We start from the raw sequence: 11,487 nt of genomic DNA, 5'->3' as shown, positions 1-11,487 counted from the left end.
TTTCTATTAATCAATATACTCGTACACTAAAAAACATCGAACGAATTCCTTGATTTGCACAGCTACTCCTGCCAATGTCCTTGCCTTTGTTCTGCCTTCCTTGCCGCTGCTGCCCCTCCTTGTTAAATACAGATATCAACTCTTCATTAACTTTTGAAAAACAGTGCCACTTACTCCTTTCATCACCAAGAATTCATTATTATTTATCTTGAGGTGGCAATAGAAAACTTTTAAATAATTTTATCGTCATTATCTTTCAAGCGAATGGGTACGTCTCTGATCTATCCATAAGTGTTTTATTCTCGTCTTAACTACTCTTGCATGACTTACAAATTGCCGTCGTTGTGTATAAGAACAGTTTGTGATAGTATGCTACTAAAGGAAAGTGGGGCACCATTACCAGGTAAATAATGGAAATAATATGAAGAATAAGAACACAATCTATGTTTCTTGTTGGGCATAGTATTTACAAAGAAAAATCATTCACTCTCTCTCTCTCTCTCTCTCTCTCTCTCTCTCTCTCTCTCTCTCTCTCTCCTCTCTCTCTCTCTCTCTCTCTCTCTCTCTCTCTCTCTCTCTCTCTCTCGCCGTGCAGTCTCCGTGCATGCAACACACGCGTCACAAAAAGGTGTCAATGAAAGCCATAATATGTTTCTATGCTTTCTATTGCCTTCTGTTTTTTGTTTTGTTTTGTTTTTTTTTGTTTTTTTTTTATCTGCTATTTTTAGTCACGCTTAACTACCTGTATTAAGATTTTTTTGTTAATTTCCATCGTTTGGATCTCATTTTAATAAGTTCCAGCCCGTCTTTATGAAAGCCCTACTTTTTTTTTTACCAATACACCCTGCCCCTGAAAATTTGTTGCCTTTGTTGTAGCCGCTCCATTTTCCTCAAAATATCGAGTGTTGGGTGAAGAGAGGCGAGCTTGGCGAGAGAAGGAAGGAGCGAGGGAACTCCCCGCCGCGCCCACGCAACCCCGCGGCGAGGTCTTGACGAGCCTGTTCCCAGAAATACATTTTATCCGAGCGGCCACAAAACATAAAACTAGCCGTAAAAAAAAATGTGTGTGGTCCACGTAACCTTTCTGAGGCATTCTCTGCGACACTGACTCATACAAAAATAAAGATGAAGCCTAAAATTGACATTGTTTGATAAGTTTCCGTCGGGTAAAGTTGTTCTGGCATCCATCCATCTTACTCCGCACAAGTTCGTGTTGCGTCAAGACACACAGACACACACGCAGCGGTCCCAGGACTCTTTATAAAAACGCTCTTCATAAAAATGCCAATATTCCCTAAGTTTTCGTAGGTGAGTGCTGTGTGGCCACCTGTCTCACTCTGCACAAGTTTGTTTTGAACCAGGGAACACACACACACACACACACACACACACACACACACATACAGCCGCACCAAGACTCTTCCTAAGAAAAATTATAGTAAGCATAAAAACGATGATATTTTGTCAGTTCTTGTGGGTAAGTGCGGTGTCGGCACCTGTATTACACCACACAAATCTCTTTCGCACCAGGAAACACAGGTATGCCTCAACATTAAGGATCTCCATAACACACTCAGGAGAGGCGGTGTACGTGCAGTGTTCCTCGAGGCAGCCACACAAAAGACTATGAGGACGAGAGGGTCTTGTGTTGTCGGTTGAGCGCCTCCAGTTTAAGGTCGATCTGGTCCGTGGCAGCGGCGAGGGCATGGTGCTGGCGGAAGAAACTCTTTACCCGAGCCTCCAGCTGCTCGCTCCGCTGCTCCAGCTTGCTCACCTCCGCCTGCAGCTGGTCGAGACGGCCCTGTAACGTGGGGAGGGAGGGATGAAATGCTGCAGGATGGAGAGAAAAATGAGGTTGTGAGGAGAGGGAAGGAGAGGAGAGAGTTATAAAGGAGTTTGTGAATATAATATTTTCTCCTGCATTCAGAGTTTTGTTAATTCAAATATTTCGTTGCTTTTGTTATTTTATTCATGTTTGTAGTAGTAGTAGTAGTAGTAGTAGTAGTAGTAGTAATAGTACTAGTATTAGTAGTAGTAGTAGTAGTAGTAGTAGTATGTTGTTTTTTTCGTTGTTGTTTTTCCTACTTTAGTTCTAGAAGTATCCCCATTATAATTCTCTCTCTCTCTCTCTCTCTCTCTCTCTCTCTCTCTCTCTCTCTCTCTCTCTCTCTCTCTCTCTCTCTCTCTCTCTCTCTCTCTCTCTCAACAACCTAGCCGTAACAAGCACTCACTTACTACCTCATTTCTTTAGTGGTGGAGAGTGCAAGAACATTCCGCCGCGAGTTATGCGTTTGGTGATCATGAGGAGCGCACTTTGTCCCCGCCCTCATCATCTCCTGCCGCTCCGCCTGCACACTCTGGCCCTACACTGAATGTCCTATGCTTGGTGCGTCTATTCTAAACTGTTTGTCGATGATAGCAATAAGAATAATGAGATGTGAAGCTATCCACTGTTACATATTCTTAACATCAGCGTGTCTCCAGGTAATGCTGATAAAGTAGCTCTTCATCCTTCCATGTAAAAGGGATATCTATCGTTGTTTCCGTGGCTCGCGATACGTAAGTGTCATCTAGAGGGTAATACTGTAGTAAAACCCGCCTCGCCTCGCCTGCCTGATACATAGTTTATTTAGTGTGTGTGTGTGTGTGTGTGTGTGTGTGTGTGTGTGTGTGTATGCTCGTATAGTTATGGAGTGCACACCTTGCTCGTACTGCAAACTGCCTTCCTTCCTTTCTTCTTTCCTTCCTTCCTTCCTTCCTTCTTTCCCCACTCCCCTTAAACCACTTCCCCCTGCTACACTCCGCTACACTTCATTGCATTCCATCACCACCTTCGCCACTGCCACCGCTGCCGCCACCTGCATGCCTATTTGGATATGTTGTTTGAATTTAGTGTTCTTGCTGTTAGTGGTGGTGGTGGTGGTGGTGGTGGTGATGATATTTGTTGTTGTTTTTGTTGTTGTTGTTGTTGATGTTGTTGTTGTTGTTATTGTTGTTCTTGTTGATGATTATTTACTGAAGCAGTAGCAGCAACAGCAGCAGCAGTAGTAGTAGTAGTAGTAGTAGTAGTAGTAGTAGTAGTAGTAGTAGTAGTAGTAGTAGTGGTGGTGGTGGTGGTGGTGGTGGTGGTGGTGGTGGTGGTGATGGTGATATTGGTAGCAGTGGTGATGGTGGTGCTGGTGCTGGTGGGGTGATAGTGGTGGTGGTAGTATAATTATTGCTGTTTTTTACTGTTGCTATAATTATCACTGATTTTTTGTTGCTGTTCTGGATTCTCCTCGCAGAAAACTTTATACAAGATTAATAAGACCGGTGTGTGGAAGGTGGAGCAGATTTATGGGGCCAGTGGACGTGTGTTGTGAGCTATGAAAAGTTTTACGAGGAAAGTGACGCATGTGTGAGGGAAGCCACAGGGGAGGGAGAACAGTTTCCAGTAAAGTTTGATTTACGACCGAGGTGTGTGATGTGGAGATGTTTTTTTTAGTATCTTCCTGCATGGGAGGGAGGGAGGGGAGGAATAGGGCAATAGACAAAAGGAGAGAGAAGGGAACTTGTTCCGGTGTGGTTTTGAATTATCAATTACCACTGGACACTGTTCATTAGTTTCTTACCTTTATATAATAGGTAAAGTCACTCTTGATGAGTTTCTGTGGTTTTCAGGTGAATGTCAAAGGTGAACGTATAAAAATAGGTATATTTAGATATATGTACAGAGTTGTGGAGAAGGGTGTGGCGCGTACGGGACAACGGATGTCCTCTGCGTGGTGCAGCGTTACACCCTGGCAAGAGACTGCCGGAGCCGGCACAAGGGACGCTTAGCGCCTTCAAAAAGTGCTGACATTAGAAATAGGGGCGGGTTGACCGCACTCACAGTACATGAATATATTCATAATTATTACTCTCTAATTACATAAATAAGGCAAGGGAAAAGATACTTATAGCTAAGAGTAATACATCCCAAAATACATTAGGGAGAGATTAACTATGGAGAATACTTAGATACTGTAATGTAGGTGCTACCGATTACTTATCCATGGCAATAAAAGGAGTATGGAAAGTTCCATGGTGTGTGTGTGACGTAGGGTGGCGTGATCATATTCGCCCCACCCTTATGCGCCAACACCCACTATTTACACTTATGCATATATGTATACATACACTTATATTGCAAGACATTATAAATACAATACATATTATTATTAATTATGTGACACCGTTACAAACTATGGAAAATGGGATTGGTTGACTGATTGGTTGATTGAAGGGGATGCAGGGTCAAGTGACAGGAATGACTAGGGGTTGTTAGGTTGTGTGTCTGAGTGACATCTCTAACTGCAGACTGTGAGGGAATGGTGCAGAATCTTATTGCTGAATGTTGGAAGGTATGTGAGTAAAGGCAGATGGAAATTAATGTTATATACTAAAGTAAGGAATTGTACGAGTAAAAGATATGAAAGTACAAAAAACCTTAATACCCAAACACAGCGGAGAATTTAATTTTCCATCACATGATTTGCTCTGTGAAATAATTGAATGGAAAACTGATATGAAAACCGAACAAATGAACAAGGAATATTTTCATGAGGAACGTAATTAGATAAGGGCACAATGACTATCAGTTCCGTGTGTAGAGGCGAAGAATTACCTACATGAGAAAGAGCGAAACATACGTAGAAGCTCAGGTGTGTGTGTGTGTGTGTGTGTGTGTGTGTGTGTGTGTGTGTGTGTGTGTGTGTGTGACGGAGCAGCACTAACGAGCAAGAAGGTAAAGGATATGACACGTTACAGTATGGAGCACACCTGTGTTTGTGGCGGCTTGCACGGTGTTATGACCCCGGAGACCCTTAGCTTGTATTACACCTGCACGTAACAGAGAAAAGACTGACACATATTCAACAATGAACAGTTTAGATACGTAGAATATACTGCAACCACCGCCTCCCTCTCATCCTGATGAGTAGAGTCTGTGATGCACGTGAGGATAGTGTGAGCCAATGAAGGATGGTGTGAAGGACAGTGAAGGTTAGTGAGGGAAAAACCAAGCCCGCCAAATAGCTCAGAGTTTTGGCACTTCTCACGACCTGCCACAAAGTTCGTAAGTTCTGAAGCACTAGAAGAAAAAAGAGAAAAAAAAAAGAAAAGAAAAGAAAAAAGACCAAGCGCCGTCCATCATTTTTTTCCATCTCATAACGCGACAAGCCCAAAGGTTTGTGGGCGTCTGTATGCAAGGCCACCAGCAACATTACCCGGGCCAAGCTGCAGGAATTATGCACTTCTCGGAGATGAACAAGCGAATGGGGCTCACGGGGCTATCCATCTCAATAAGGCTGGTAAAGTGTGGCCTTGAGGGAGCAAAGCAAGAGGAGGGAACGGGAGCTATACCTTCGTTCATGCTTCAGAAAACACCTCACTGTAGCGTGTAATTAATTCGTATCGATCGCCAATTTTGTGAGATATATGTGCATTGTTAATTAAGTTTGCCCGATAGCACAAGCTCGGAAGCGACTTGCCGAGAGTAGGGGAGAGAGAGAGAGAGAGAGAGAGAGAGAGAGAGAGAGAGAGAGAGAGAGAGAGAGAGAGAGAGAGAGGAAGTCCTGCTGCTCCTCGGCTTCGGCTGTTGTGCGATATTTTCCGGTGATTTACGCTAAATTAGGTTGCGCTCAGCTGTCCATCTTGTTTTCCGTTATCTATTCCATCTTCACACACACACACACACACACACACACACACACGCAAGCACGCATAGAGTTCTTGTATGTACCCCAAGCAAGTGTGTTACGCCACCTGAAGGTCTAGGAGGAGGGGACAGGGGGAGGGGCACGAAAACTCCTCCTCCTCCTCCTCCTCCTCCTCCTCCTCCTCCTCCTCCTTCTCCTCTTCCTCCTTCTCTTCCGTTCTTTGTTTCCAGCATTGCATTTCTCTCAATGTCAGCCTCGTTTCGTGGTTTGATCGCATTCTCATCGGCCCCGTGACTCGTGGCGTGTTTGACCTGACCTTGTTTACCTGAGTCTCCTTGCCTGTTTGTTTCTGTTTCCTCCTGATTGTTTACGATGCCTGACGTTGAGAAAGAAATCATTGGCCTTCCCTTCTTATTTTTCGTGTTTCTCTCTCTCTCTCTCTCTCTCTCTCTCTCTCTCTCTCTCTCTCTCTCTCTCTCTCTCTCTCTCTCTCTCTCTCTCTCTCTCTCTCTTGTTTTCTTTTTTTTTCCTTTCGTATTTGTTTTCCTAACTTTGTGTGTGTGTGTGTGTGTGTGTGTGTGTGTGTGTGTGTGTGCGTGTGTGGTTGGCTGGCTGGCTGGCTCTTTCTCGCCGGTGACCCTCGCGTGCGGTCCCTCCGCGAGTGACGTCCCTGAATGCATATCAACATTATCTTTTATTCCATGGCGATTCGCTCGATTTTTGACCCTCGCAGTCCCTCACTCACTCTCTCTCTCTCTCTCTCTCTCTCTCTCTCTCTCTCTCTCTCTCTCTCTCTCTCTCTCTCTCTCTCTCTGAAGACTTGCGTGTGCGTGAATAGATTACTTTTATATTGTATTATATTATTATTGCTTGATACTGCTTGTTGTTTTGTTGTTGTTGTTTAGGTGTGTTTTTACACGTCTTATTTCACCTCTGTGACAAGACAAGCATTAATAGCAGTGTATTTATATATTCAAATTATCTTAAATTTGGCGGGGAACAACAAGAAAAAGACGTTAAACACAAAACACCTTCATCGTAAACAGACACCACCACAACCACCACCAGCACCACCACAACCACCACCAGCACCACCACCACCAGCACCACCACCAACAGCATCAGTAACAGCAGCATGGTCAACAGAACAAGGCTATGGCAGGGGATAATCCCATAGCTTAGCGAGAGGCCACCATGTTACAGGGACAACTAAGCGTGTATCCGCCTTTCTCCCGTGTATCGCCCTTTCTCCCTCAACCTTCTCTCTTTCCAAACTTGCACGTGGCACGGAACCTTCACTGATATCAAAGAAGGTTTTCCTCTCTTTCCTTTCTCCCTCCTCCTCTTCCTCCTCCTCTTCCCCAGTGACGCGTGACGGATGCCCCGCTCCCTGTAAACGAGACTCTTCTCTTTGATCGCCTCCACAATTTTCTGGCTTAACTGCTTTAACTGATTCCTGGTTCCGTTATGTATTGTGTAGTATGTATTCTTGATGGCTTTGTGTGTGTGTGTGTGTGTGTGTGTGTGTGTGTGTGTGTGTGTGTGTGTGTGTGTGTGAGATAGAGAAGGGGGGACGGACCACGTAATGCCGGCTACTCCCCAAATTCACCGTGCTCCTGTCACCTCCAGCAACTTAACCTAACCATCCCTGCTGACCCTACCCACACCCCACCCCACACCCCATCCACACCCCACACAAATCCGACCTTTCGCCCTCAACTGAGAGAGAGGCTATGGATAAAAAAAAAAACAAGCACTACCTGAAGCAGTCTCTCTCTCTCTCTCTCTCTCTCTCTCTCTCTCTCTCTCTCTCTCTCTCTCTCTCTCTCTCTCTCTCTCTCTCTCTCTCTCTCTCTCTCTCTCTCTCTCTCTCTCACCTGGAGCAGCACGTTCCTCGGAGGGTTAAGGGCGGCGGTCTCGTGCTGGAGTGGCGGCGGTGGCGTGGAGGAGGGAGAGGGTGGTGCTGGTGAAGGCGACGTGGTGGTAAGGGGGGACGAGGACTGCCGCTGGGACAAGGAGAGCTGGCTTGGAGGTGCTGCTGGTGACTCTGTGCGGCTCTGACTGTGGCGGGAATTGTGGAGGGGCTATGATTTTGGTCATTATTATTGTTATGGTCGTGGTTGGTGGTTGTGGTCGTGGTGGTGGTAGTGGTGGTGGTGGTGGTGGGTTTGTCTTTGATGTGTTGGGATGAGGTCATTGAAGGAGGAGGTGTTGCTCTTTATTGCAGGGCGTGGTGAGGAGGTGAGCACTGTATCTTCTCCCTCTCTGCCTCTTGGATAATGGCTGGGTTAGCTAAGGGAAGGGTATGCCACGTTGGAAGGTAATCGAAGGAGAGGAGGAAAGAAATGTGTGCCAGTAAAATTTCATAGGCGTTATCTACGGTTATTTTCTTTCATTATATATCCTTTTCCTTCTGTACTTCTCATTATTCTTCCTTATATTTCCTTACTCCTTCTTATAAACCATTACTCCTTCATATCTTTTTTTTATTCTATCTCAAGCTTCACTATTCTTGCTTCTATTCCCTTTATATTTCCTTTTCTTCCTTCTTTTTTTTTCCTGATTTGACAATATATTTCGTTATTCTTCCCTATACATTCGTACTCTTCTTTGTATTTCTTTATTCCTTTATTCTATTTACGCCTTCCTCCTCCTCTTACCACCTTCCTTCCTCCTCTTACCACAGTACATCCTCTTGTTCGTCCTCCTCCCCTTTAATCCCCAACTCTTTTTCGTCGTCGTCCTCCTCTTCCTCCTCCTTCTCCTCCTCCTCCTCTTCCTCCTCTTGCTGTTTCTTTCCTGGTTTCTTCTCTTTCCTGTCTCCTCAGTAGTCACGGGAGGGCGGCACCACACGTGTTGTCTTCTCTGCACAGACGCACTTTGCAGTCAGTGAGTTGACGAGTCAGTGAAGAACTGTGTCGTCGTGAATCTTGCTTGCTCCTCGTCTTGTGTCTTACGATGCCTGCAAAGAAGGATAGTTATCAACAGTTGTAGTAGTAGTAGTAGTAGTAGTAGTAGTAGTAGTAGTAGTAAATACTCAGTTTTACCTCAGCGGCAGCAGTTCTGAGATAGAGTTTTGGTCTCCACTGTACTTCCACTTCCAAATATCTCAGGCTGCCGCCAATAACTACGGTACGGAAAGTAATACATAAACACTGACTATAACAAAAAAAAAAAACTATGCTTAGTGGTGGTGGAAGAAAATAAAGCATTTCTAGACGCACTGGTTAAGGAGGAGGAGGAGGAAATGATAGCATGAGTATGAAGAGCACTACCACTGTACCATTATTTGTCAAAAAGCACTCCAGCCCAGCCATGTGAAGGAGTAAGTTACATCATCTCAGCACGCCATAATGTGTGTGTGTGTGTGTGTGTGTGTGTAAGGTGGTGGTGAGAGAGTGCGGTCAAATTGTCTGTTTGCGTTCTAACACTCTCTCTCTCTCTCTCTCTCTCTCTCTCTCTCTCTCTCTCTCTCTCTCTCTCTCTCTCTCTCTCTCCATTTTGTTACGTACATGTTGCATTCCCCTTCATGTTCTCCCTCACTTGTATTATCGACCACAATCATTAACTGCTTCCTCGCGACTCTCCCTCCCTCACATTCGCTAGACACCTGACACACTTTTCTCACCGTCCGCTTTGGCGAGCTGTGCGTGTCAGTCTCTCTCTCTCTCTCTCTCTCTCTCTCTCTCTCTCTCTCTCTCTCTCTCTCTCTCTCTCTCTCTCTCTCTCTCTCTCTCACGTCAAGCAGTTTCAAGTGATGTTCGTGGGCGAGAGGCACTTACGTCATGTTTCCTTTGTATTTACCAAGCCTATTATGGTCAGATTGTTGCCGGAGTACTTGCGTGGAATTTTGCATTGCATGTGGCACGCATTCCACTTTGCATGTGCTGGCAGTGCTCTTAAATTCTTCCTCGCCTTCTTTCACCACTCCAGTCTGCTTTCCTTCCCTCCCCTTCCCCTTACTTACGATCTATGGGTGGCCGTGTCTCACCCACGCCGAGGTTCTCCCGAGCAATGTTGTGGTAGTAAATTACATTCGCTAATTTAACGTTCTGACTCTCCAACGTAAGAGGTTTGGACTCATATTTCTGGATTATTTTTTGTTTGTGTGCTATATTTTTACTCCCGAGCTTTCATGGTGAGAGTGCCCATGTGTTGAGGAAGGACAAGTGCTAGATTCGTGAAAGAGGACTCAACAATATATTTCAACATTATTTTTTGAATACACGTTATATTTCATGTCCAGACCTTTCTTTTCGTTGGGAGTATGTTTGCGTGGTGAGCAGCGTGGCAGGTAATAGGACTCAGCACTCTGCCGGTGTGCACTGAGGCTGTGAGCTCAAGCTTTTTTGTCGCCACGTGTCTGGTGCGATGTTCTGTCCGCGCTCACGTGATGGTGGAAGGCAGGAGTCGTCCCGCGTGTAAGGATTTGCTATGGGTCACTGTCTGTTTTCACACTAAAAACGTGCACACTCATTATTGCCAAATGGAACAGCTACACGACAGACTAATCAAGGTCTGCCCCCCGTGTTTAATTATCTCATTTAGCGTCATTATTTAATAAACCCTCCTCATTTAGCTGCTGTCAATGGACTTCATTGACTTATCTCACCATTTCGCCACGCAGAAAGATTTACATTGTTTGCACAACCCTGAAAGAAATTACATTTTACATGATTCATTCACAGCTGAGGTGTACACAAACTCACTGACTGACTGACTGACTGACTCCCGCGCCACAGTAGGATCTGACCCAGGTGAACAGTGTCTTGGCGTGCTTTGTTTTCTCCTTGTTGTATTTCAGGGACGCGGAACACCGCGTCCCTGACGCGCACTCAGCACATCGAGGTCTGCACACATTCAGCACGCTGCAAGTTGGCCAAGCAGGATTTCCTCCCAATTTAGGATGACTTGAATTTTTGTATTTGGTAATTCAATTTGTCACACACTAACTTCCGTCATTTGAATTAACTGTCGTTATGGAAGAATGGTGCATATGTCCACTCAGCTCACGGAACGATGTACGGATATTTGAATCACACTTCAACAGTAAAAATGGCAAAACACACACACAATCATGCACATTTCATCATAGGTGGTACGTTAATTGCTGATATTTCTGAATGCTAGGCACCAAACAACACTGGGTTTTTCGTATCAATCCACAGAGAACACATAATATCCCTCACGTTTTGAGAAAATTAGTCCCTTGATTAAAACCCGCCAGCGAGGCAGGTGGTCTCACGGGACAGCGTGACGACCCGTGCGGCGCGAGGCGAGCCAGGTGCTGTGGCGCGTCTGGTGGCGGAGCGAACAGTGGTACAACCCAGGCCGAGGGTGTCTAGGACGGGTCGCCACCATTTGTGGTCTGACAGAGGTGTGTGTGTGTGTGTGTGTGTGTGTGTGTGTGTGTGTGTGTGTGTGTGTGTGTGTGTGTGTGTGTGTGTGTGTGTGTGTGCTTTATCCAAAAGAGGCTAATATTATTCTGTTATTTTTGTGAAGTGCAGGGGAGAAGGCCTTTGACCAGTGTTGCTGAGGATAACCTGCCTCAAGATAAGTACGAATCAGATAGGAAGAACAGATACAGGGAGACTTATTGGTCTATAACGACTGTATCTGCTGAGCTACACACTACGACTGACACTGAACTACTTGTGGAAGAACGGGATTGAATAGAACAAGACCCCAAAGTTGTGTGTGTGTGTGTGTGTGTGTGTGTGTGTGTGTGTGTGTGTGTGTGTGTGTGTGTGTGTGTGTGTGCGCGCGCTTAGGTAGCAGATAGCATGCGCCTCGTGGGGCTGAGTGGCGT

At 45.4% G+C, this 11,487-nt stretch overlaps 1 long non-coding RNA gene across 1 annotated transcript; it reads right to left on the bottom strand.

The window, feature by feature from the left end:
- Window positions 1-1,428: 1,428 nt before the first annotated feature.
- LOC135098706 (uncharacterized) lies at window positions 1,429-11,106 on the bottom strand. Its single transcript, XR_010267285.1, has 3 exons — window positions 10,868-11,106; window positions 7,556-8,640; window positions 1,429-1,801 (listed from the first exon to the last, which is right to left on the bottom strand). It is a non-coding gene; the product is annotated as an uncharacterized LOC135098706 (long non-coding RNA).
- Window positions 11,107-11,487: the final 381 nt, after the last annotated feature.

This window comes from Scylla paramamosain, unplaced genomic scaffold, assembly GCF_035594125.1.
Source record: "Scylla paramamosain isolate STU-SP2022 unplaced genomic scaffold, ASM3559412v1 Contig76, whole genome shotgun sequence".
NCBI classification, from domain to species: domain Eukaryota; kingdom Metazoa; phylum Arthropoda; class Malacostraca; order Decapoda; family Portunidae; genus Scylla; species Scylla paramamosain.
This window is presented reverse-complemented; position numbering and strand designations above follow the sequence as displayed.